Source organism: Argentina silus (genome assembly GCF_951799395.1).
Source record: "Argentina silus genome assembly, chromosome: 15".
Lineage (NCBI taxonomy): Eukaryota > Metazoa > Chordata > Actinopteri > Argentiniformes > Argentinidae > Argentina > Argentina silus.
The window spans coordinates 18,888,268-18,915,486 of record NC_139669.1 but is presented as its reverse complement, the minus strand read 5'-3'; the positions used below and the strand labels follow the sequence as shown (position 1 = coordinate 18,915,486).

At 47.7% G+C, this 27,219-nt stretch overlaps 1 pseudogene across 1 annotated transcript; it reads right to left on the bottom strand.

The window, feature by feature from the left end:
• Positions 1 to 296: 296 nt before the first annotated feature.
• Positions 297 to 25,919, bottom strand: LOC310816119 (equilibrative nucleobase transporter 1-like; annotated as a pseudogene). The gene is made up of 12 exons: positions 25,733 to 25,919; positions 25,502 to 25,631; positions 23,436 to 23,482; positions 23,230 to 23,306; positions 22,671 to 22,762; positions 22,408 to 22,547; positions 20,730 to 20,848; positions 19,818 to 19,961; positions 19,579 to 19,686; positions 19,198 to 19,384; positions 18,948 to 19,083; positions 297 to 305 (listed from the first exon to the last, which is right to left on the bottom strand). The product of its transcript is annotated as an equilibrative nucleobase transporter 1-like (transcript).
• Positions 25,920 to 27,219: the final 1,300 nt, after the last annotated feature.

The following is a 27,219-nucleotide window of genomic DNA, read 5'->3' as shown; positions in this document are numbered from 1 at the left end:
TGCAAATACATAATAGAAAGTACAAACAAATCAACATTTGTCATTTCATCATAAAGAAACTACACACAAACCAATATTGCACACAAACTACCCCATTTGCAACATTTATTTGCATGGAAACAAACAGCCAGCCGACTACTCACAGTTCAGAAGAATCTCCTCCTGCCACTCTTACAAACAAGTCTTCCTCCCTCTGACTTTCTCGCTCATTCTTTAGACTGTAGCCCTTCCTTCCACCCATTCGCCCCACCCCTACACACTCCTATCTCCTGAATGCATCTGCAGTCTTACCAATCTCACGAAACCTGTTTGAGAGACACATATTTTATACAAGAGACCCCAAAGGTGTGGTGACCTGAAACTGGGAGTGAGGCCCCTTATTCATTGTATCCATATGATGACGAGACAAACCTGTTGATTAGTATGATCATTGATCAAATTTATTGGCCTTACATGGCCTTCATTCCCTGAACAGGAGCACCGTCCAAAGCAAGCGGCGCATAGTCATTGGTTATTCTCCCAACCAGTCCCTCCCTCAAAACCCCCCATGTACCTCCTGTGGTGGAAGTCTAGGATTTACCACTCTGTACTTTAGCTCTTCGGAGGTAAGAATCAAGAAACAAGTCCTGAGTCGCCACAATATCTGAGTCCGGTATTTATTGCTTGTAAACAAGAGACAAGAGCGTAACAGCAGCCCAGCGTAGAACCGGGGTTCGTTCAGCACAAGTCTAAAGAGACAATGATCAGGTTTGTCTTTTATACAGTTTGAACATATTGCCAGGCGCCTACAAGGCTATCGGCTGATGGCCTTGTGCTTACGTGAGAAAGGGCAGGAGAGAACGAACAATGGGGAGACTTTCTTATTGATTAATCGCCGTTCAACATTTCACACCTATCGACAGGATGCGCCTATCCCCCCACTATTGCTCTCTCCTACCACTCCCTCAGAGATCACCGCTGTTCATATGGTAAATCATACAGTGCTTCTCAGAACAATGGCTATAGAACTTTAGAGGAGTGGCAAGAGAAAATGTCATCACAGTAGTTACACAAGTTGTATCAGTCATATGAAAGTGTATAACCTGAAAATAGTTCTATGAATGTATTTTCCATAACAATCCCTCCTTTTAACATTTAATTCCTTGAATGTTAACAACACTTCAGCCTAAATATCATATTTCACTGGACGGAGGTTCTCATATCCTCCTCATCAAATAAGTTAAACCCGGGAAAGGGATCCAGGTTAGAAACGTCATCCCCTGTCTCCATTCGTTCGAGCACCATGTTGGTTGTCATCATGTGGGTGGCCGCCCTCCTTGTACATGCCTTGCAAACCACCGACATCACCATACAACAGGTCATCAAGAAAGCGATAATTGCACATATGGTAACCAGCAACTTAGCTATAGAGGCCCCCCATGGTCCGAGCACTTGACCCATTGAGGTGAAAACATCAAAGCCATGGGTTTGGTGGAGCATCTCTATACCTCTGTGTGTTCCCTCTACCAAATCCTTTACCGGGCTAGTGGCATCTGTGATGTATGTACAACATTCGGTACCAATAATGTGGCAGACTCCCCCTTGGGAAGCCAAAATCATGTCCAGAGCCATTCTGTTTTGCAGGGCCGTCGTTCTAGTCTCATCTAGTTCCTTTGCTACTGCCGAAATAGCCACTGTGGTAAGGTTCATGTGTTTTTCTAGCACCTGGGAGAGTGCTTCTATTTCTGCCTGGGATGTGTATGTGCCATAACTAGGGACTAGGACACTCAGAAATCTTTGGCCAAAAGACAGTGCTCTCTTGTGTATGTACGAAGGGCGATACAGTGTTGCCATTTCCCTGTCATCTGCACGCCTGATTAAGGGCATCAAATATGCCAAATAGCAAGTTCCACCTGCATTCTTTGGTACACAACTGTAAGCTTTTGAACCACAGACTAAGTACACTTGCTCTGGCAGTGGGTTAGCTGCGGTGAGGTCGAATTGGGTTTGGTTTTCTGCATTATCCTGACAATCACTCTTTCCCAGATAAACTTGGCCTCTTGTCTTAGTAGAGAAACAGTATGGCACCTTATGTAGCTCGTATACAGCCACTGGGGATCGTGGCACTGAACAGTTTCGTGGTTTCAGTGGTCTTGTGACTACCGGCTGCGCGCAGTTATGCATATGCACCGTCATCGAGTGTAGGCGGTAATAGCTAGGCCAAGGAGTTTTCCCACGACCGCATCTACTCGTATGGTCGGGGCGTATGCCGTTGGGGAACAGTTGGCTGGGTATAGAGGGGAGTTAGCTCCGGTACAGTTGGTTTGAACCAGAGTCATCTGTATCTTAGTGTTTTCCCCGTTAGTGAACATTCTTCTTTTGTAGGTTATACGGAGTAGCTTAGAGATATTTACTCCGTTAGGTCTATACTCAGAGTTGACGGTCATTATGACAAAATCAGTTAGGGCATCAACCTGCTCTGTGACCGGGGCCAACAATTGCTTCGGTGTATAGCAGTCATTGTCATTTACAGTCAGCTGTGAAGCAAGTCCCGTCCAGTTATGAGTTTCCCAGTCCACTTTGGTGAAGGGGACGGGTGTCAATGTTGGGGATCGTGAGGAGGCAGGGATGTGTTGGCAGATCCAACAATCCGTCATGTTACCTTGTCTAGCGTAATCCACCATTATTCTTAATGCCAGATTGTCTCTGCTCGCATGTGTCGGAGCCTCTCCTCCAGGCTCGGCTCCTCCAACAATAGTGGCAGCAATCAGAAAACATCCGATCACCCTCCTCACCCCTTCGGAACTCCACTCCGTAGGCCGCAATTGTCTCGGCGGCTTCATGGTGTTTCAATTATGTTGGAATCAGAGGTTGCTAGCACGTGATTCTTGTTGGAGCCCTGCGGTGGCTCAGTGTTGTCCTTGTCTCTGGCCTTACTACTCCTCTCCGGGGCTGGCCGCTGACGTCTAGTCTCGCTGGGTCGCTCCTGGTCTGCCCGCTGATGGCTGGTCTCGCTGGTCTGCCTGCTGACGTCTGGTTTCGCTGGGTCACTCCCGGTCTGCCCGCTGATGGCTGGTCTCGCTGGTGATGGTGCCTCGCTGGTGTGTGTCTCGCTGGTGTGTGGCATGTACCCACGTGCCTCTCTCTGCAGACTGCGTGACGAGATGTACCTGGAAAAGCCCCAACCGCCTTAGCCTGCTCCAGTGTTGTTTCTCCTGCAGTTCTTGATCAGCACCCACTTCCCTTGCTGGATGTCGTGGAGGGGTCCCCCTAGTGGTGTGCGGAGTGCCTCCTTCACGGTTCTGTGGATGCCTCTGTAAACTCTGGTCAAGTTAGCACAGCATGTTAGCATAGAGTCATTGGTCTACCCGTCAGGATCCCATGAGGAGACAGGCCGTTCTTTGCCCTAGGCCTCCCTCGCCTAGCTGTGAGGATCAATGGAAAGGCTTTAACCCAGTTCAGTCCGACTTCTTCACAGAAAACATGCCCATAAAACTAAACAATATTTCTTTCCCTCGCAGGGGTTTAACTCAACAAAACAACAAAGTTCATCATAACGTGATCAAATGGGCCATCAGGGGGAGGATGGCTTGATTGGGGAACCATTTGCCCTCTTTCTACACTATGCCAAATTCCGTGAATAATGCTTATTTACAATATCCGTCATCCCCCCTTTTGACACATGATCTTCTCCATGTGACAACACTTCATAAAAATAAAATAAACATTTGGTAAACATGGGTTATCATTTTAGGCCAACCCAGAACAAAAAAATAACAGGTGTTTCTTAGTAATTATCTTAGGTATTTTAGTAAATGTGTCTATTCTGTTTGTACACTGGCTTTTGCCCTCTTTGGTGAGCTTATGGCCCAAAAACAAACAACAACAACAACAATAACGGCAGCAACAACAACAACCTTTACAAATAGTATTCTCTGCAAGCTTGCCTTGTGGCTCTGTTCTGTCAAATATGTTAAGGGTGCCTACCCCCTTTCAACACCAAATTCTTACTGAATAGATACTAAAGTTATCTCTTATAGCTGCCCAAATACTGCTGGGTTTTCAACGTAGCCCCTAGGGGCTCTAGCCCATGTATCTATCTATAAAGCAATCAATCAATCAATCAACCTACTTATCTATCTATCTATCCCTACCTATCTATATATATATCATATCATATCACTTATCCTTAAAGCGAAATGCGAACCAGAACTGGGAATCCTTATGTACAGGAATACTAAAGAACGCATTAGCTAGGTCGACCACTGAGAAATATGTAGCATTACTTCGTATATGTGTAATTAGTATATGGATCCGTAACAATAGGGGCGCGCGCTTGGACTGCTTCATTAACCTTTTTAAGATCCCGAACAAAGCGCCAGGTTTGTGGTTGGCCTTCCTGTTTGGCCTCTTTTACGGGGAACATGAGAGTACGACAAACGGCTGTCAGGACATGGAACAATAATGCCTTTTTCCAATAATGCCTAAAAAGCTAGTGTAAATATCATCTATGGCTTCTCTGTGAACCAAACGTTTCCAACACTCATCCTGAATTTCCGAGACCTTAGCTATACAATGAAAATTATCTTTATCCGTGAACATACAATTTCTAATTCTTAGCTCGGCTTCCGCCAACAATTTCTGTGCAATTACGGCAAGTTCTATCCGTAAAAATGATTTAGTGGTGCATTACCCAAAGATAAATTTTGATTGGTTTTATCTCACCGGGTACCGCCGTTGATGGGACCTCTCCCGCCTCCTCTGACCGTCACTATCCTTCCCGCTCCGTTCCCCTCGGATTGTTGACCGTAATTCCTTGTTTAAGGCTCCGTCTCTCTTCGTTTCCCGCTCGCTCGGGACAGTTTCTCACCCAGTGGTCTTCCGCTAGGCAGCGGAAACACCCCATCTGTCTCGGGTGCCTATGATGATCGTTCCCGTGGTGCTGTCAGGGGTCTGTAGGGTGGAGGACGGACAGAGGAGCAGTCGAGATCCGCATCAACCTGTTCGGACAAGAATACTATAGGACACTGGTTAGAAAGCCCTGGCCTATCTGACTCAACTTGTGGTTCCTTTCCTGATTCAACTGGCTTTACCTTCTTGAATTCAACTTGCTTTACCTTACCAGCAGCATGATTTCCAAGCCTATCTCCCAGTATGCTAATCTGTCTCTGGCTAAAGCTACCGTTCAATGGAAAACCCAAAATCTCCCACATAGGCAATTGTTCGCATGTCCATCGACCATATTTTTCAAGTCATTATCTTAGCGCATCCCTCCGTGCTCGACGGCAGCGGGTTGGCTTTACAGGCCGCTTTCCCCATTATCAACTAGTGTAGCAACTTTTACAGGTATTTCAAAAAGGTTAAGTGTCGTCAACGACAATAGGTGAGTTCCTTACCTTTTATTCACGTGTCTCCACACCGGTCTTTACGCGTTTCATACAAATTCTAACTATTAGGTATACCAAAAATTATAATAGAAAATATATGTATATATTCATATGTGTGTGCCTTCCACACGTTGAGTGTCCTCGACACCACTTCTCGAAGTGTCAATCAGCCCGTCGGCTCTTAGCAACAAGTTTATCTAGATTAAAAACAGAAACACACACAAACAACAAACTGCAGACCTAAATAGAATTCATCCGGACTTTAAACTAATCTTTACACGGACTTTTTAAACTAATCTTTACACGGACTTTTAAACGTGTGGGACTACAACCTAATCTTTACACGGACTTTAAACGTGCGGGACTACAACCTAATCTTTACACGGACTTTAAACGTGCGGGACTACAACCTAATCTTTACACGGACTTTAAACGTGCGGGACTACAACCTAATCTTTACACGGACTTTAAACGTGCGGGACTACAACCTAATCTTTACACGGACTTTAAACGTGCGGGACTTCAACCCAATAGCTAGCACCTAGGCCACGAGACCTAGGATTTTTTTTTTTTACAAATATTGTGGTCTTACCTCTTCCGAGTTCAATGTCTTTCTGGACTCGCCGTGTCTGAAAACGCCGTCTCTCTCCTTTCAGGCGCCTTTTCTCTCAACCTTTGCGTTCTGAACTTTCAAAAGGAGGATTTCAGCTCCAGGAATATATCCTGACCGTATACGAGTTGACCTTCTTGGCAGAGAGACGACGAAGTCAGGGCAGGCGATCCCGGATCGAGCCCCCAAATTGTGGTGGAAGTCTAGGATTTACCACTCTGTACTTTAGCTCTTCGGAGGTAAGAATCAAGAAACAAGTCCTGAGTCGCCACAATATCTGAGTCCGGTATTTATTGCTTGCAAACAAGAGACAAGAGCGTAACAGCAGCCCAGCGTAGAACCGGGGTTCGTTCAGCACAAGTCTAAAGAGACAATGATCAGGTTTGTCTTTTATACAGTTTGAACATATTGCCAGGCGCCTACAAGGCTATCGGCTGATGGCCTTGTGCTTACGTGAGAAAGGGCAGGAGAGAACGAACAATGGGGAGACTTTCTTATTGATTAATCGCCGTTCAACATTTCACACCTATCGACAGGATGCGCCTATCCCCCCACTATTGCTCTCTCCTACCACTCCCTCAGAGATCACCGCTGTTCATATGGTAAATCATACAGTGCTTCTCAGAACAATGGCTATAGAACTTTAGAGGAGTGGCAAGAGAAAATGTCATCACAGTAGTTACACAAGTTGTATCAGTCATATGAAAGTGTATAACCTGAAAATAGTTCTATGAATGTATTTTCCATAACAATCCCTCCTTTTAACATTTAATTCCTTGAATGTTAACAACACTTCAGCCTAAATATCATATTTCACTGGACGGAGGTTCTCATATCCTCCTCATCAAATAAGTTAAACCCGGGAAAGGGATCCAGGTTAGAAACGTCATCCCCTGTCTCCATTCGTTCGAGCACCATGTTGGTTGTCATCATGTGGGTGGCCGCCCTCCTTGTACATGCCTTGCAAACCACCGACATCACCATACAACAGGTCATCAAGAAAGCGATAATTGCACATATGGTAACCAGCAACTTAGCTATAGAGGCCCCCCATGGTCCGAGCACTTGACCCATTGAGGTGAAAACATCAAAGCCATGGGTTTGGTGGAGCATCTCTATACCTCTGTGTGTTCCCTCTACCAAATCCTTTACCGGGCTAGTGGCATCTGTGATGTATGTACAACATTCGGTACCAATAATGTGGCAGACTCCCCCTTGGGAAGCCAAAATCATGTCCAGAGCCATTCTGTTTTGCAGGGCCGTCGTTCTAGTCTCATCTAGTTCCTTTGCTACTGCCGAAATAGCCACTGTGGTAAGGTTCATGTGTTTTTCTAGCACCTGGGAGAGTGCTTCTATTTCTGCCTGGGATGTGTATGTGCCATAACTAGGGACTAGGACACTCAGAAATCTTTGGCCAAAAGACAGTGCTCTCTTGTGTATGTACGAAGGGCGATACAGTGTTGCCATTTCCCTGTCATCTGCACGCCTGATTAAGGGCATCAAATATGCCAAATAGCAAGTTCCACCTGCATTCTTTGGTACACAACTGTAAGCTTTTGAACCACAGACTAAGTACACTTGCTCTGGCAGTGGGTTAGCTGCGGTGAGGTCGAATTGGGTTTGGTTTTCTGCATTATCCTGACAATCACTCTTTCCCAGATAAACTTGGCCTCTTGTCTTAGTAGAGAAACAGTATGGCACCTTATGTAGCTCGTATACAGCCACTGGGGATCGTGGCACTGAACAGTTTCGTGGTTTCAGTGGTCTTGTGACTACCGGCTGCGCGCAGTTATGCATATGCACCGTCATCGAGTGTAGGCGGTAATAGCTAGGCCAAGGAGTTTTCCCACGACCGCATCTACTCGTATGGTCGGGGCGTATGCCGTTGGGGAACAGTTGGCTGGGTATAGAGGGGAGTTAGCTCCGGTACAGTTGGTTTGAACCAGAGTCATCTGTATCTTAGTGTTTTCCCCGTTAGTGAACATTCTTCTTTTGTAGGTTATACGGAGTAGCTTAGAGATATTTACTCCGTTAGGTCTATACTCAGAGTTGACGGTCATTATGACAAAATCAGTTAGGGCATCAACCTGCTCTGTGACCGGGGCCAACAATTGCTTCGGTGTATAGCAGTCATTGTCATTTACAGTCAGCTGTGAAGCAAGTCCCGTCCAGTTATGAGTTTCCCAGTCCACTTTGGTGAAGGGGACGGGTGTCAATGTTGGGGATCGTGAGGAGGCAGGGATGTGTTGGCAGATCCAACAATCCGTCATGTTACCTTGTCTAGCGTAATCCACCATTATTCTTAATGCCAGATTGTCTCTGCTCGCATGTGTCGGAGCCTCTCCTCCAGGCTCGGCTCCTCCAACAATAGTGGCAGCAATCAGAAAACATCCGATCACCCTCCTCACCCCTTCGGAACTCCACTCCGTAGGCCGCAATTGTCTCGGCGGCTTCATGGTGTTTCAATTATGTTGGAATCAGAGGTTGCTAGCACGTGATTCTTGTTGGAGCCCTGCGGTGGCTCAGTGTTGTCCTTGTCTCTGGCCTTACTACTCCTCTCCGGGGCTGGCCGCTGACGTCTAGTCTCGCTGGGTCGCTCCTGGTCTGCCCGCTGATGGCTGGTCTCGCTGGTCTGCCTGCTGACGTCTGGTTTCGCTGGGTCACTCCCGGTCTGCCCGCTGATGGCTGGTCTCGCTGGTGATGGTGCCTCGCTGGTGTGTGTCTCGCTGGTGTGTGGCATGTACCCACGTGCCTCTCTCTGCAGACTGCGTGACGAGATGTACCTGGAAAAGCCCCAACCGCCTTAGCCTGCTCCAGTGTTGTTTCTCCTGCAGTTCTTGATCAGCACCCACTTCCCTTGCTGGATGTCGTGGAGGGGTCCCCCTAGTGGTGTGCGGAGTGCCTCCTTCACGGTTCTGTGGATGCCTCTGTAAACTCTGGTCAAGTTAGCACAGCATGTTAGCATAGAGTCATTGGTCTACCCGTCAGGATCCCATGAGGAGACAGGCCGTTCTTTGCCCTAGGCCTCCCTCGCCTAGCTGTGAGGATCAATGGAAAGGCTTTAACCCAGTTCAGTCCGACTTCTTCACAGAAAACATGCCCATAAAACTAAACAATATTTCTTTCCCTCGCAGGGGTTTAACTCAACAAAACAACAAAGTTCATCATAACGTGATCAAATGGGCCATCAGGGGGAGGATGGCTTGATTGGGGAACCATTTGCCCTCTTTCTACACTATGCCAAATTCCGTGAATAATGCTTATTTACAATATCCGTCATCCCCCCTTTTGACACATGATCTTCTCCATGTGACAACACTTCATAAAAATAAAATAAACATTTGGTAAACATGGGTTATCATTTTAGGCCAACCCAGAACAAAAAAATAACAGGTGTTTCTTAGTAATTATCTTAGGTATTTTAGTAAATGTGTCTATTCTGTTTGTACACTGGCTTTTGCCCTCTTTGGTGAGCTTATGGCCCAAAAACAAACAACAACAACAACAATAACGGCAGCAACAACAACAACCTTTACAAATAGTATTCTCTGCAAGCTTGCCTTGTGGCTCTGTTCTGTCAAATATGTTAAGGGTGCCTACCCCCTTTCAACACCAAATTCTTACTGAATAGATACTAAAGTTATCTCTTATAGCTGCCCAAATACTGCTGGGTTTTCAACGTAGCCCCTAGGGGCTCTAGCCCATGTATCTATCTATAAAGCAATCAATCAATCAATCAACCTACTTATCTATCTATCTATCCCTACCTATCTATATATATATCATATCATATCACTTATCCTTAAAGCGAAATGCGAACCAGAACTGGGAATCCTTATGTACAGGAATACTAAAGAACGCATTAGCTAGGTCGACCACTGAGAAATATGTAGCATTACTTCGTATATGTGTAATTAGTATATGGATCCGTAACAATAGGGGCGCGCGCTTGGACTGCTTCATTAACCTTTTTAAGATCCCGAACAAAGCGCCAGGTTTGTGGTTGGCCTTCCTGTTTGGCCTCTTTTACGGGGAACATGAGAGTACGACAAACGGCTGTCAGGACATGGAACAATAATGCCTTTTTCCAATAATGCCTAAAAAGCTAGTGTAAATATCATCTATGGCTTCTCTGTGAACCAAACGTTTCCAACACTCATCCTGAATTTCCGAGACCTTAGCTATACAATGAAAATTATCTTTATCCGTGAACATACAATTTCTAATTCTTAGCTCGGCTTCCGCCAACAATTTCTGTGCAATTACGGCAAGTTCTATCCGTAAAAATGATTTAGTGGTGCATTACCCAAAGATAAATTTTGATTGGTTTTATCTCACCGGGTACCGCCGTTGATGGGACCTCTCCCGCCTCCTCTGACCGTCACTATCCTTCCCGCTCCGTTCCCCTCGGATTGTTGACCGTAATTCCTTGTTTAAGGCTCCGTCTCTCTTCGTTTCCCGCTCGCTCGGGACAGTTTCTCACCCAGTGGTCTTCCGCTAGGCAGCGGAAACACCCCATCTGTCTCGGGTGCCTATGATGATCGTTCCCGTGGTGCTGTCAGGGGTCTGTAGGGTGGAGGACGGACAGAGGAGCAGTCGAGATCCGCATCAACCTGTTCGGACAAGAATACTATAGGACACTGGTTAGAAAGCCCTGGCCTATCTGACTCAACTTGTGGTTCCTTTCCTGATTCAACTGGCTTTACCTTCTTGAATTCAACTTGCTTTACCTTACCAGCAGCATGATTTCCAAGCCTATCTCCCAGTATGCTAATCTGTCTCTGGCTAAAGCTACCGTTCAATGGAAAACCCAAAATCTCCCACATAGGCAATTGTTCGCATGTCCATCGACCATATTTTTCAAGTCATTATCTTAGCGCATCCCTCCGTGCTCGACGGCAGCGGGTTGGCTTTACAGGCCGCTTTCCCCATTATCAACTAGTGTAGCAACTTTTACAGGTATTTCAAAAAGGTTAAGTGTCGTCAACGACAATAGGTGAGTTCCTTACCTTTTATTCACGTGTCTCCACACCGGTCTTTACGCGTTTCATACAAATTCTAACTATTAGGTATACCAAAAATTATAATAGAAAATATATGTATATATTCATATGTGTGTGCCTTCCACACGTTGAGTGTCCTCGACACCACTTCTCGAAGTGTCAATCAGCCCGTCGGCTCTTAGCAACAAGTTTATCTAGATTAAAAACAGAAACACACACAAACAACAAACTGCAGACCTAAATAGAATTCATCCGGACTTTAAACTAATCTTTACACGGACTTTTTAAACTAATCTTTACACGGACTTTTAAACGTGTGGGACTACAACCTAATCTTTACACGGACTTTAAACGTGCGGGACTACAACCTAATCTTTACACGGACTTTAAACGTGCGGGACTACAACCTAATCTTTACACGGACTTTAAACGTGCGGGACTACAACCTAATCTTTACACGGACTTTAAACGTGCGGGACTACAACCTAATCTTTACACGGACTTTAAACGTGCGGGACTTCAACCCAATAGCTAGCACCTAGGCCACGAGACCTAGGATTTTTTTTTTTTACAAATATTGTGGTCTTACCTCTTCCGAGTTCAATGTCTTTCTGGACTCGCCGTGTCTGAAAACGCCGTCTCTCTCCTTTCAGGCGCCTTTTCTCTCAACCTTTGCATTCTGAACTTTCAAAAGGAGGATTTCAGCTCCAGGAATATATCCTGACCGTATACGAGTTGACCTTCTTGGCAGAGAGACGACGAAGTCAGGGCAGGCGATCCCGGATCGAGCCCCCAAATTGTGGTGGAAGTCTAGGATTTACCACTCTGTACTTTAGCTCTTCGGAGGTAAGAATCAAGAAACAAGTCCTGAGTCGCCACAATATCTGAGTCCGGTATTTATTGCTTGCAAACAAGAGACAAGAGCGTAACAGCAGCCCAGCGTAGAACCGGGGTTCGTTCAGCACAAGTCTAAAGAGACAATGATCAGGTTTGTCTTTTATACAGTTTGAACATATTGCCAGGCGCCTACAAGGCTATCGGCTGATGGCCTTGTGCTTACGTGAGAAAGGGCAGGAGAGAACGAACAATGGGGAGACTTTCTTATTGATTAATCGCCGTTCAACATTTCACACCTATCGACAGGATGCGCCTATCCCCCCACTATTGCTCTCTCCTACCACTCCCTCAGAGATCACCGCTGTTCATATGGTAAATCATACAGTGCTTCTCAGAACAATGGCTATAGAACTTTAGAGGAGTGGCAAGAGAAAATGTCATCACAGTAGTTACACAAGTTGTATCAGTCATATAAAAGTGTATAACCTGAAAATAGTTCTATGAATGTATTTTCCATAACACTCCCCCTCTCTTTGCTGCTTCCCACCTGTGTGAGGGTTCTGAAGCTCGTTGTGGTAAAGTCCGTTTGTACACAGAGGCAGACGCAAGGTCGCGGGTAGGGAATCGCTCCCGTTTATTACAAAACAAAAAGATCAACACTGCTTGGGCTTTCCAGCCTCGTCGATACGTGTCTCTCTCTCGGCTTGGGCTTTCCAGCCTCCTCGATAAGTCTCTACTTCTGTGTCGTGCCGCCGTTCCCAGCTCACCTCGCCTTCTCCTAGCTTCGCTCCTGAAATGGCAGAAGCACACACATCTTAAACATTCGCCGACGAGACTTCATTTGCAGCAGGTGTGCAACAAAGTCTCGCCGACACAACCCCGGCCACGGTCCTGTAGCTCCCTCTACAGGCCGAACGCTGCATGTCCCCCCACATACCCCCACCGCCCGACACAGGCCGGGGACCCGACGGCCGACGACCTACTCCCCCCCCCCCCGCACGGGAGAGGAAGTCTGCCACGACCATCTGCGCCCCCGGTCTGTGCACGACGGAAAAGTTGAAGGGCTGCAACGCGAGGTACCACCGGGTGATCCTCGCGTTTACAGCCTTCATGCGGTGGAGTCACTGGAGGGGGGCATGGTCGGAATAGAGGGTGAAGGCGCGACCCAGCAGGTAGTAGCGGAGAGTGCCGACCGCCCACTTGATGGCCAGGCACTCCTTCTCCACGGTGCTGTACCGGCCCTCCCTCTCCGACAGCTTGCGGCTCAGGTACAGCACCGGCCGGTCGGCCCCCTCCACGCGCTGGGTCAGTACTGCTCCCAGCCCTCTATCCGACGCGTCCGTCTGTAGGGAGAAAGGGAGGTTAAAATCAGGCGCATACAGGACCGTTTCTCCACAAAGAGCCCCCTTAAGGGCCTCGAACAACCCCTGGCACTGGCCCGACCATTGGACCGGATCCGGGGCACCCTTCCGGGTGAGGTCCGTCAAGGGACTGGCCAGCTCTGAAAACCCTGGTACGAACTGCCGGTAATATCCCGCCAGCCCCAGGAAGGCCCTCACCTCCTTCTTTGTCTTGGGCCGGGGAGAGGCGGCGATGGCCGCAGTCTTTTCAATCTGCGGTCGCACCTCCGCCCGTCCCAAGTGGTACCCCAGATACCGGATCTCCCTCCGCCCGAATGACAATGTCGTCTAGGTAGGCCGCAGCATAGGCAGAGTGCGGCTGCAGAATACGGTCCATGAGGCGCTGAAAAGTGGCTGGGGCTCCGAACAACCCGAAAGGGAGCACGGTGAACTGGAATAACCCGAGCGGAGTGGAGAATGCCGTTTTCTCCCGGGACACCGGCGAGAGTGGAATCTGCCAGTATCCCTTCGTGCAATCCAATGTCGTGAAGTACCTGGCCGTACCAAGCCGGTCCAAGAGCTCGTCGACCCGGGGCATCGGATATGCATCGAACTTGGAGACCGCATTAACCCGTCTATAATCCACACAGAACCGTATAGCCCCATCTGGCTTGTTGACAAGCACGATGGGGCTACACCAATCACTGCGGGACTCCTCGACCACACCCAGCTCCAGCATGGCTTCCAACTCCGTGCACACAACGTTTCATTTGTGCACCGGCAACCTATAGGGACGCGTGCGCACCGTTAAACCCGGCTGCGTTTCTATATGGTGGTCGATGAGCGTAGTCCGACCGGGCAGGGGAGAGAACACGTCCGCGAACTTAAGCTGCAAATCTGCAACGTCCGCGGCCTGGCTAGCAGAGAGATGGTTATCAATATCGACCGGAGTGCTAATTTTCGATTTTGGGACTTCCGGACCGAACTCCTCTCTCTCCGGAATTACAGTAGCCAGAGCAACCGTGACCACGTCGTTCAATTTTTTTAGGAGATTGACATGATACACCTGCAAGCTATCCCCCCGGTCCGAGCGTACAACCTCATAATCCACGTCCCCCATGCGACGTGTGACCACAAACGGCCCTTGCCACTTCGCGAGTAATTTCGTGCTGGAGGTGGGTAACAGTACGAGCACCTTGTCTCCCGGTGTAAACTCTCGTAGGGTAGTCCCCCTGTCATACAGGCGTTTCTGACGCTCCTGGGCTTGCAGCAAATGCTCACGTGAGATAGCCCCTAGGGCGTGGAGCTTTGTGCACAAGTCGAGGACGTACTGGATCTCACTCTTACTGTCGCTAGACCCTTCCTCCCAATTTTCTTTAAGCAGGTCTAGGACACCCCGGGGCTTACGCCCGTAGAGTAATTCAAACGGGGAAAACCCAGTGGAAGCTTGGGGAACTTCCCGCACCGCAAACAACAGGGGATCTAGCCATTTATGCAAATTCCGACTATCCTCGTGGACAAACTTCCGGATCATTGACTTCAAGGTCCGATTGAACCGCTCACAAAGGCCGTCAGTGGCCGGGTGGTAAACACTGGTTCGAATCGCCTTGATGTTCAACAAGCCATACAGTTCCTTGAGGGTGCGTGACATAAAATTAGTGCCCTGATCGGTGAGAATCTCTTTCGGGATTCCCACGCGGGAGATGACTTGAAACAATGCTTGCGCTACACTACTGGCAGAGATATTGCGCAGAGGTATTGCCTCGGGGTATCGGGTGGCGTAATCTATCAAGTCCAACATAAATCGATAACCCTGTGTGCTTCGGTCAAATGGCCCGATAATATCCATCGCAATGCGGTCGAACGGGTTCTCGACCAATGGTAAGGGCCGCAAGGGGGCCCGTGGAATGGCCGGGGGATTTACTAACTGACATTCCCGACAGGAAGCGCACCACCTACGCACCTCTGCCCGAATCCCCGGCCAATAAAATCGAGCCATTATACGGTGCAGTGTTTTGTCATACCCTAGATGGCCCGCCATGGGGTTGAAATGAGCCGCCTGGAAGACCATTTTGCGGCGGCTGCGGGGAACCAACAACTGGGTTACTTCCTCCTGACTATGTGAGTCACGACTTACTCGATATAACCTGTCGCTGATAATCGCAAAATAGGGGTGGGCGCGCACCGTGTCTGGCCGTATCAAAGTACCATCAATTGCTATCACTTGGTCAAAGGCTGATCTTAGGGTCTCGTCACGAGACTGCTCGAGGGGGAAGTCGCCTAGCAGCGGATAGTTCGGCGGGGAAGTCTCGGGGTGAGGCGCCCCCGCCGGCTCCGGCTCCCCGGCAGTGTCGCGAGGCGCCGCCTCGGCACAGAGCACATTACACGCCACACACCTCCCTAGCTGTCGTGCACGCATCCCGGTAGCCCTCTTTACCGCTTGAGGAAACCCCTCCCAATCCACACCTAGAATCAGGGGATGCGTGAAGCGTGGGCTAACCGCTGCCTGTACACTATGGTTTTTCCCCTCAAAATGAATTTCGATAGCGACCACCGGATATTCGTGAATGTCCCCATGCACACACCTCACCCGCACCCTCGATGCCTTCAACAATGCCCCCGGCCGAACCAGGCGCTCCTGGATCATGGACTGCATGCAGCCCGAATCCAAGAATGCCTGGTGCGTATCATGTTGTATCCTTACCGGAATACGATACGCCGCTCCTGGTCCGGGGGGAGGGCCCGGTATGTCGCCGATGCGGACGACCTGTCCCCACGTCCATCGCCTGACACTCGGCCTGCACGTGGCCCGGCCGTCCGCACCGCCAACACACCCCCCCTGTCGCTCGAGGTGCTCCCTGTGGGGCCGGGGTCGGTTCTGGATAGGTGCGCCCCTGCCATCTCGACCTTGGGGCGGGCGCCGGCCTCTCTCCTTCTGCTCCCTCGGCTCCTCCTGGGCGTCGCCCCCCCCCCCCCCGCCGCGGGGCCGGGGTTGGTCGTTGTGGCCCCCGCGAGAGAGATGGTCCTCGGCCAGTCCCACGGCGGTCTTGAGGTCCTGGGGGCGGTGGTACTGGACCCAGGCGGCGGTACGGGACGGGAGCCCCGCGAGGAACTGCTCCATTACCACCCGGTTCCCGACCTCCACCGCCGAGTTGTTCTCGGGGTCCAGCCACCGCCATGCGCTGTCCCCGAGCCGCTGGGCGTAGGTGAAGGGCCGGCACCCCTCCTCCATTGTCATGGCCCGAAACCGGCGTCGGTGTTCCTCCGGTGTCAGGCCCAGGCGGTCCCGAATCGCCCGGGCCAGGGACGTGTAATCCCGTTGGGCGGCCGCCGGCAAACTGTGGGCCGCGAGCTGCGCCTCCCCTGACAGGAGGGGCAGCAGATGGTAGGCCCACTCTCGGTCCGGCCACCCCGAGATCCTTGCCGTCCCCTCGAACACCGCGAGGAACGCCTCTGGGTCGTCCAGGTCCCCCATCTTCTGTAGCTGGACCTTGGGGGGACCTGGTGCCGCTCCGGTCCCCGGCGCCGGCCCGCCGACCCTGGTGAAGTCCTGGAGGAGGGCACTGTCCGCGATCCTCGCCGCCGTTAGTTCCTCCAGCGTTACCTGCTGGGTCTGCTGCAGGGCCGTCTGCTGCTCGAGGACAAGCGCTATCCTCGACATCGCCGCTGTTAGCGCCTCCATTCCGCCTTCCCTCTGTGCCCCACGTTGGGCGCCAAATGTGGTAAAGTCCGTTTGTACACAGAGGCAGACGCAAGGTCGCGGGTAGGGAATCGCTCCCGTTTATTACAAAACAAAAAGATCAACACTGCTTGGGCTTTCCAGCCTCCTCGATAAGTCTCTACTTCTGTGTCGTGCCGCCGTTCCCAGCTCACCTCGCCTTCTCCTAGCTTCGCTACTGAAATGGCAGAAGCACACACATCTTAAACATTCGCCGACGAGACTTCATTTGCAGCAGGTGTGCAACAAAGTCTCGCCGACACAACCCCGGCCACGGTCCTGTAGCTCCCTCTACAGGCCGAACGCTGCATGTCCCCCCACACTCGTCCTTTTGAAGAAACACTTTGCACTCATGTGATTTGTCAAGTTCAAATGATGACAAATGCCTACCTCAGTTGGGTTCTCCTCCCTCTAGGCCACAAGTGAAGTGATTTTGTAGTGTAATGCAAGGCATGATGGCCTGGGTACAAAGTCAATGTATTACTGATGAGTTGAGCAGAAGCCACATCAGATCCTATTCACTGTCTGTAGGCCTGTAGGAGTCCTTATGGGATGACATGTGTTGGTTGGTTTCTTGAAGTAAATATGCCTATAGCATACAGTATGTGTCAAACTACTTCACAAACTGCTTCCACCTACCTAGCGCTCTCATATCAGTGAATGTAAGGGAAAAAACACAGTATGACAGAAACCCAATCGACCATGAAAGCAAATATGTAATTAGTTACAGTAACATCACTTCATATTTGGAGAAACATCAGATATTGTGAAAGCTGATCTATCTTTATGAAGAGATCATGATGAGAGAGACATCAACCATACTAACAAGAACACAGAGAGATATCAGAATTCATCTTTATGATGTTAGATTAGGATCTATGTATAAATGTCAGGTACGACTGGGGTTCTTCCTCTCCACCGTCAGTCAGGTCTGTAGATGGAAATAGACTGGACTCTCATCAACATTCAATATGCTCAGAGAAGCAGGCTTTGGGCAGGCAGTGTCTCTGCTCAAACTGTATTTTGCTGAAATGCAACCTCTGACATAATGCAAAGATTCAACAATTAAATCTGGTTTATCTCTGGCAAATGTGTCAATTTCAAGAGAGGAACATCCAACATTAACATATTGTAACGAGATCCTTGTGTACACAGAGGCGGACGCAGTGTGGTGTTGAGGGAATGGTCCCGTTTATTAAGATTTTATTATTTTAGAGTCTCTGGCTTTCCAGCCCTTCAAAACGCTCGGCGACTTTTTAGTCGTCCTCTCTCCCCGCCAGCCGAGGCACACACATCTTAAACCCTTTGGTTAGCGAGGCTTCATTCTCAACAGCTACGCAACAAAACCTCGCCTCCGTCACCCTGGCCACGGTCCTGTAGCTCCCTCTACAGGCCGAACGCTGCATGTCCCCCCACACATATGTAAACATCAGTTTATTTATAGTTACATTTTCCATTAGCCATTCAGTGTGTTGATGACACTCGATAATTGTAAATTTGTGTACAGTGTTTGTAACCCTCTTGAGTTATCATGCTAACAATTTTGTGTTCAGCTTCTTTACTGAAACATGTACTCTCCATTATGTTAAATCAATACATGTTTTATTACTAATCATAAATTGCCTGCTGACTGAGTCTATGGACTCAGAGTTGCCAAAATCAAACGTAACTTTACCTAAGTAGTCACAGGGAAACACAGGTACATCCATGGAACAAAAGTGACTCTTTGACCCTGCGACTCTTTGACCCCACCAGACACTGGGTGTGTTCTCTGGTGATGCTCTGCCAGGCCTGTACTGTAGGCATCTTCAGTTGTTGTTTGTTTTGAGGTCTTTTCACCTAAAATGTTGAATTCAAATGCATGTGAAATTGGATTTAAATCTGAAGAATGACTTGGACAGTCAAGAACTTTCCACTCTTTTGTCCTGAAAACCAGTGTACAGCAGTTGCCATGGCAGTATGTTTTGGGTTATTGTATTACTGTATGATTGAGTAACACAATTGAGGTAATGTTAGTTTAGCTGAGGGGGGGGGGGCTTGGGAGGGACAGTTCACACAGCATCTCAGCCTAACTAGAATCCTGGCTCGACACCCCCTCTGTTGTTTGCGTCGACGTCGCTTGCCGGGCAGAATTCCAAGTGAGCCGGAGGCCAGCAGTACAGCTGGATCTAGATGAGGTGGGTCAAAGTTGTGGCAAGTAGAGATCGATCTAATGTCCAGAAGTGCTTGTCAGATATTAACATTACATCAATTCAACGTGAGGTGTGTGTGTTTGTGTGTTTGTGTGTTTGTGTGTGTGTGTGTGTGTGTGTGTGTAACTTACGCGATACTGAAGAAGGCGGCGTTGCCTCCATAGAGGAAGGAGCGGTTGATGACCTGCAGTATGAAGGTGAGGTACTGCACAGGGAGGACGGGCGTGGCGGCACAGATGGAGAACAGGACGCACTGCAGCGCCGTCAGAGACAGAGAGAGCACAGAGGACCGCAGGTCTGCCTCCCGCTCACTCTCTCCTGCACACACACACAAACACACACGCACGAACGCACGCACACACACACACACACACACACACACACACACACACACACACACACACGGTTTGGTGTATGTGTGTGAAGTGGTTTTGTGTGTATGTGTGTGAAGTTGTTTGGTGTGTGTGTTGTGTTGGGTTTTAGTGGTTGTACGCTAGGTGTATGGTTGGTACCTGGGGCCCTGGCCTTGCCCTTGTGTCGGTCCATGATGAGGCCATTCAAAGGGGCAAACAGCACCCCACACAGCTGGGTCACTGCAAACGCATTGATGTACGTGCTCACTGGAGGGACAAACAGAGCCAATGAGGACAGGGTAAGAAAAAAGGGAATAAAAAGTCAACTAGAGTCAATAGAAGAAAGGCGAATCTAAATACGACACTGTGTGTGTGTGTGTGTATGTGTGTGTGGTTACCCAGGGATGTTTCATCCTCGGTAAGTCGCTGTAGCATGGGGTTGATTGTGCTTATGAACAGGTAGTGTCGCAGCTGCATCACAGACAGCCAGATCAGGTGAAACATGTAGAACTTGGACAGAAAGCAATCCCGGAAACTACGGTCTGAGAGAAAAAGAGAGAGAAATTAATGGTTATGGCACTGTAGTATGTGAATGGTAAAGGTTACTGGTAGCTTAGTGTCAAATCAACTTTGATAACACATACAACAGCACATACTACAGCTAATATTCTCAGATGAACACCTGGAGCTGCTCTTCCTAGACAGAACTGCTCTTCCTCCCTGGGAAAGCCTGCTCACTCCAAGACTTTTCCATCACTGTTGAGAACTCCACTATGCCCCCCCTCCCAGACAACCAAGAATCTTGGGGTGATCCTGGACAACCAACTGTCCTGTGTGGCTAGCATCTCAGCGATGGCTAGATCCTGCCTCCGCCAGAATGTACGTTCAATCTCCCGCCATCAGACCTCTGCAGCTCAGTGTTCAATCTCCCAAAATCTCATTCTCCCATGTCACCCCCTGCTCCGCACCCTTCACTGGCTCCCAGTAGGAGCTCGCATTAGATTCAAAACCCTGGTGCTCGCCTCGAGGGCAGTAAAGGGGATAGTACCTCCCTATCTGCAAACAATGGTCAGTCCCCAAACCCTAGCACAATCTCTCAGTTTTTCCACCTCTGCTGGCCGCTTGGCACTGCCATCTCTACGAGGACCTAGTGATCACCCAGCTCAGTCCCGGCTCTTCTCTGTTTATGCGGTTGGATAATGTAAGAGTGTGTACGAACTGACTTAAAATAAAAGATCTTAAATGTAAACAGCTAGCTGTGCAACTTTGCCAATAATAATAATTGAAATTATATAAATTCACACACACACCTTCCTTTTTTGTGTTCTCGTTGATAAAATGTGTGATCTCGGTCACAGCATTGTCCTGCATGCTGCCATTGGTTGCTGCTGGCTCTGGGCTGACGGTCTCCATCTGTCCACATTTCATCCTGTCAAAGGAACAACATGAAACTCAAAGTTCATTCGGTCGCAACAAAATGTTGGCGCAATAGGAAAAAAATATATTATTAGGCCTTTAGATTATCTTAGAAATGCACAAGCCATTGCGTTCAGAGACAACTTGTGACATTTGTGTGCTGTAACATTCCTCTTCTCATTAAAATTGTCTTACTCTTTACAAACACAGAATCGTTACATAAAGAAATTACATACATAATAAAAATATTTTTTTATCATGACATTGCAATTGCATGTGGGAGAAGGCACTCCCAGGCAGCCAGGCAGGCAGGCTGCAGCATGCTTAAAGGTTACGTTGACATAGTTAATTATATGTACTGTATGCATGTTTGTATATGGCTCTACATCATACAGTAAAACAATTACCCAAAACTACTGCCATAGCAACTAGGGAGTTTTGGGGGCCTGGCAAGAGGCAGACAAACCTCTTGAGGGAAAAGGGGGTAGGGGCTGAAAATAAAACATGTTAAAGTTACATTTGATACATTTGTTCCATTACTTTTGGTACCCTTAAATAGGGCGATTATGCCTGTACCACAAACAAATTCCTCCTTTATCTGATTTGTTTGTTTTGGCCTAATCTTGGATCCCAGAATCTCACCTCGATTGACCTACCTTGCTGGCAACATTTTTCGTGAGTTGTTAGCTCACTATCTAGACAAAAAAGTTAACACTAAGGTCTATAGTTAGTTATCTGGTGGGTAGTCTAGCTAGCTACTTTTGATGTCATCTTCCCTCAGGGAAACATGGTGATTGTAGTGTTCTGTCCCCGGGGAACATGAAATGCATTCGTTCCACATTGAAAATAGTATGCAGAATCCACATTTGGGGTGCTTAGTGGCGTAGCACACTAATGCGCATACCACATAACGGACTGTTCAAGCCGCTGCGGTCAGGCAAACGCCTCCGCTGTCATGCAGCAAAAACAGAGAGGCTAAGGCTGAGTTTCTTCCCCCACGCCATCAGAATCATCAACGATGACCCCACCAGTGCCCCCCTCAAGTCACTCACACACTCACTGACATCATAACACATATGCACACACATAATCATCCATCTGCTGTTCATATTGCTTACTGCTTATACTGTTCATATTGTTTATACTGTTTATACTGTCCATACTGTATATTTTTTAGTACTTCTATTTTATTTTATTCTATTTTAAAACTTATTGTATTGTTGCACTACTCTGTGGCACTGTCACTTTTGCATTTCACTGTATACTTGTATGCACGTGACAAATAAAGAATCTTGAATCTTGAATCTTGACATAATCGCAAGGTTCCTGGTTCGATTCCGACCATCGACCTATCTTGCATGTCATCCTTCCTCTCTCTCACCCATCCTTCCTGTCAATCTCTACTGTCTCTATCCCAATGAAGCAGAAATACCCTAAAAACATATTTAAAAAATAAATAAAAATAATCCATATTCATATTAACTAGCAAGAAATTGTCACAGGAGTGTCAGGCTGCTTAGGGTCAGAGAGGGAGATCGGATGTGCCCTCAGGGCATTGAGGGATCTGCTTACCCATATGTGTAGCCCTCAGGGAGGGGGTAAGGGATGTGCTTCTTTGGTAACAGTAGGAAGGTCCTGACCAAGTGTATGACGGCATACGCGGACAAGACGAGAAAGGATGCTCGTAGAGAAACCCCAGCCTCAAACAGCAACTAAAGGAAGGAAGAGACAGGCCACTCCTTATTATCATCATCATCTGACGTCATGAAAAATAATAGAAATGTCTGAGAGAGCAATACAATGTGTGTGTGTGTGTGTGTGTATCTTACTCTTACCTTGATGATGAAGAAGAGGGCAGTAGAGAAGTCGTAGGCTCCATTAAAAAGAGTGATGACGGTGGAGCGTAGGAGCAAAACAGGTTTCCAACCTATAGGAGGAGACGGAGCAGTTTACCGTGTGTGTGTGTGTGTGTGTGTGTGTGTGTGTGTGTGTGTGTGTGTGTGTAAGTGAGTGTATGTAAGTGAGTGTGTGTGCGCTTGTGTTTGCATTTGCATGTGTGTTTCTCGTGCCATCATGGTTATCTATGCCTCAGACTGATGACATACAAACGCATAAAAGCGTTGTCCATCTCCAGAGGGATTTGCGCACCATATTGCCAAAATTGGCCAAGAGCACAAATTGGGCTCAAACCTCAGATTACGCTTGTGTATCTGTTTGCACTCTGATAGTTCTTAGTAATGATTCAATCAACATACTGATCTTTGTTTGAGGAAAGAAGCTCTCTAGCCTGAGGACTGTGTTTATGTAAGAGACAGAGATCATGATAGAACCTCATAAAGAACATCTTGTGGGTAGCTATGGTAACACCCTGGGTTCAGTGGCGACTGGGCCTACCTGCATGTTGGAAACCAGAAGCAAGACGCCGCCGAGCGCAATGAAGGAGAGGGCTGGGAAGAGGAGGGCAGACAGAGCTGACAGACAAAGCAGAAAGCTTTAGTACATTTTAAAACTCCATGGTCTGAGCATGTTACGTCATCATCATGACCCCAAAACATTGGGGTACATACTAAACAGTATTGAAGATAAGGGAAGGTTTTTACTTGAACTGGAGAAGGCTACTAACAAGGTACCGGTGGTGTACAGTGATCTGTAGAGGAAGTTAAAACAACCAGACAACAACAATACAATATTAGGCTGTGACGAATCAACAATCAACGCAATTGTGAACTGTTGAGTAAAGAGATAAGTGTCTGTCAAAAAAAAGCCTGTGATATAACTGTGCTTTGATTAGCCCACCAACATTGGTGAGATATAGTTGGCCCGTTTCCATGTGCTGGAACATTAATGCATTGATTACCTTGGAGTTCCCACAGCATGAGTGCAATGGTGAAGCACACTGACACAATAATAGTAATTGTCATGTGCATGGATTGGCACTTCTTGAGTAGGCTATATCTAAAGAGAATTGCCTAACTAATCATTGTGGTGAGTTAAGCTTTTAGCAGGCCTAGCGTCTTTTCAACTGCACTTTTATCATATTGTGCAGAAAAGGGAAGGTCTGACTGCGCATGCACGCACGTTGGGCAAACCATCTAGCTGCCTTAGTTTATTCTCACTGTAGCCGAGGTATACAGTATTGACAGGCTGCTCTGTCTTATGAAATTTAGACCTATTGAAAAATTGCCAGTTTCTGCCCCCCCAATGTTGAATGGAACTCGGCGTGTAGAGCTGTTTGGTTATTGTGGTCGCTAACATTGAAGCATGTTCTCACTGCTGCATGTCCCAGCCTCCTATCAAAGTCATTCCTGTACCACCCTCTGAGATTCCAAACTTTGAATTCTCTCTCTGTCTACTTTCTGTTGATATGCTGCTCATCAGCTGTCATTCTCCACTCATGCCACGACTCACACAGGCTGAAACAAGACCTGATTATTTCATTTGGGGGAGGGGGAGGTGTGTCAGGGTTCTGTGGGTAGCACTGTTTTTCTCTCTCTGTTCCTAAATCTAGTCTCTCTTTGGCATGTTCACTCTCTCTCCATTCCTATCCTCTGGTGTTGCTGTCCCCCTTTTTTCTTCTCCCTGCCTTTCTCTTTATCTCTGGTCACTATGGACAACTACTACAGTTATACTAGTAAGAATCAAGCACGAACTCCCACTGACAACGACTGATTCTTAACCATTCTTTCTCAATGGTGAAACCAATATGTACATAAATGTACTCTTTGTAAGGCCACACTAGTGTGTATTCTTTACGACAACAATGTCCACCAAGTCAGGAGTCGGTCTACGAACAGGCTGTTCATGTGGAGATTCTCACAAATGCTGGAGGGGAGGAGGTGGAGGAGGAAAGTGCTACTGTCATACTTATGGCAGACCATGACAAATCAAGCAAATCATCTGATGGTACCATGATTAGGCCAGAACAAATTTCTCCTTTATCTCCTTTTTTTCTCCCTGCCTTCTCTCTCTTTATCTATGGTCACTATGGACAACTACTACAGTTAGAACTAGTAAGAATCAAGAATGAACTCCCACTGACAAAGACTGATTCTTAACCTTTTAACTTTGCATAGGCTGAAGCAAGGCAGGATGAAGCAAGTGTTCCGAAATATAGATTAGCCTATTTCATTTGCCGGAGGGGGAGGTGCGTGGGGGACACTGGTTTTCTCTCTCTAAATCTTGTATTTTCTTTGAAAGAGGCTTTGGACAGGCTTTTGGACTTTTGGAAGTTATCAAATAGTTTGCCAGCTAGGTAGATCAATCGAAGTCAACCAAGAGATGAGATTCTGGGATCCGAGATTAGGCCAAAACAAACTCCTTAAAGGCATTGTAAAAAAAACTTGCCTGAAGTCTCCATCAGATAAAGGATGCTTGAGATAACAAATCAAGCAAATGATCTGTACAGTATGAATAGGTCAAAACAAATTCCTCACAGCATTTTAAGGAAACTAAGATGATTCCATCAATCAAGGATGAGACAATGCGTAACTTTAGTCATACCAGTGTTGTGACTGCAGGCATCATAAAAATTGTACCAGGACATGTTTTGCGTCTCAGGGAGTTATTGAAAACTGTCAACTTGTTAAACTTTTTAGTTATTAACACAATGGTCACTAGATAAACAAGCGTGATTAGGTCTTTATGAACAAGGTTGTGTCAGACTCACATTGCCATCAGCCTGGCCACCGTGGTGCCAAAGTGGTCAAAGATGAAGCCGTTGGGCAGCAGCAGGAAGTTGTTCAGGAAGGTGGCGATGGTGAAGATGAGGGAGAACTGTTCATCCTGCCCACTGCAGTCTGAGAGAAAGAGTTTTGTGTTATGAATGACAGAGTGAGTGAGTGAGTGAGTGAGTCAGTGAGTCAGTGAGTGTGTGTGTGTGTGTGGTGAGGTCACTGACCTAGGACCTGTGTGCTGTTCACCCCTGTGGCGTTCACACACAGGTAGCTGAAATAGCCCTCCGTCTTCAGGACGAACACCAGGGAGGGCCAGCCGAACACGGCTCCCGCAAAACATAGGCATTCCAGCAGCCCCGTGGCTAGGGTCAGCCAGCGCCGCACCCCTACCCCACCCTCACACCCCAGCATGCCCCCTTCCACACACACACACACACACACACACACACAGCGCCTAGACGTCACTCTTCCTTTAGATTGATCTCTTAAAGCTTTCCTTGTGGAATCACCTCCTCTTTCTCCTCCTCTGAAGTGTCTTCAGATCTCAAAGAGTCTTTCCTGAATGTGATGATTTAATGACAAACATTGCCTTTCTGAGTTGATTAATAACTGCCCATGGCACTCAGGAACATGCAAATAGTTGTGCAAATAGATAATAGAAAGTACAAACAAATCAAAATTTGTCATTTCATCATAAAGAAACTAAACACAAACCAATATTGCACACAAACTACCCCATTTGCAACATTTATTTGCATGGAAACAAATAGCCAACCGACAGTACTCACAGTTCAGAAGAATGGCCCCCAGCCACTCTTACAAACAAGTTCTCCTCTCTCCCTCTGACTTTCTCGCTCATTCTTTATACAGTAGCCCTTCCTTCCACCCTGTCTCCCCACCCCTACACACTCCTATCTCTCCTGAATGCATCTGCAACAGAAATCCAGACACAGGTCTCAATGTGGCACCTGTTATCTTCTGCCTCTGGTTCTGTTGATGTCTTACCAATCTCACGAGTCTCATCACTCTGTGAGACTCGTGAGTCTGGTTTATCATTCCCCCAACGCTGGCTGTAAGAATTTCACCCGTGAAAGAAAATGTCTTGCAGTTCCAAAAGCGGTTTGTCAAGTAACAAGTCTATTGTCCATAATAGTGTTGTACGGTACACCGAGTATACCAGGTAATGAAAGGCAGTTCAACAACTACATGTTTGAGACACACATGTTGTACAAGAGACCCCAAAGGTGTGGTGACCTGAAACTGGGAGTGAGGCCCCTTATTCATTGTACCCATATGGTGACTAGACAGACCTGTTGATTAGTATGATCATTGATCAAATTTATTGGCCTTACATGGCCTTCATTCCCTGAACAGGAGCATCGTCCAAAGCGAGCGGCGCATAGTCATTGGTTATTCTCCCAACCAGTCCCTCCCTCAAAACCCCCCATGTACCTCCCCCTCTCTTTGCTGCTTCTCACCTGTGTGAGGGTTCTGAAGCTCCTCCTTTTGAAGAAACACTTTGCATTCATGTGATTAGTCAAGTTCAAATGTGGACAAATGCCTTCCTCAGTTGGGTTCTCCTCCCTCTAGGCCACAAGTGAAGTGATTTTGTACTGTAATGCAAGGCATTACAGAAGCCACATCAGATCCTATTCACTGTCTGTAGGCCTGTAGGAGTCCTTATGGGATGACATGTGTTGGTTGGTTTCTT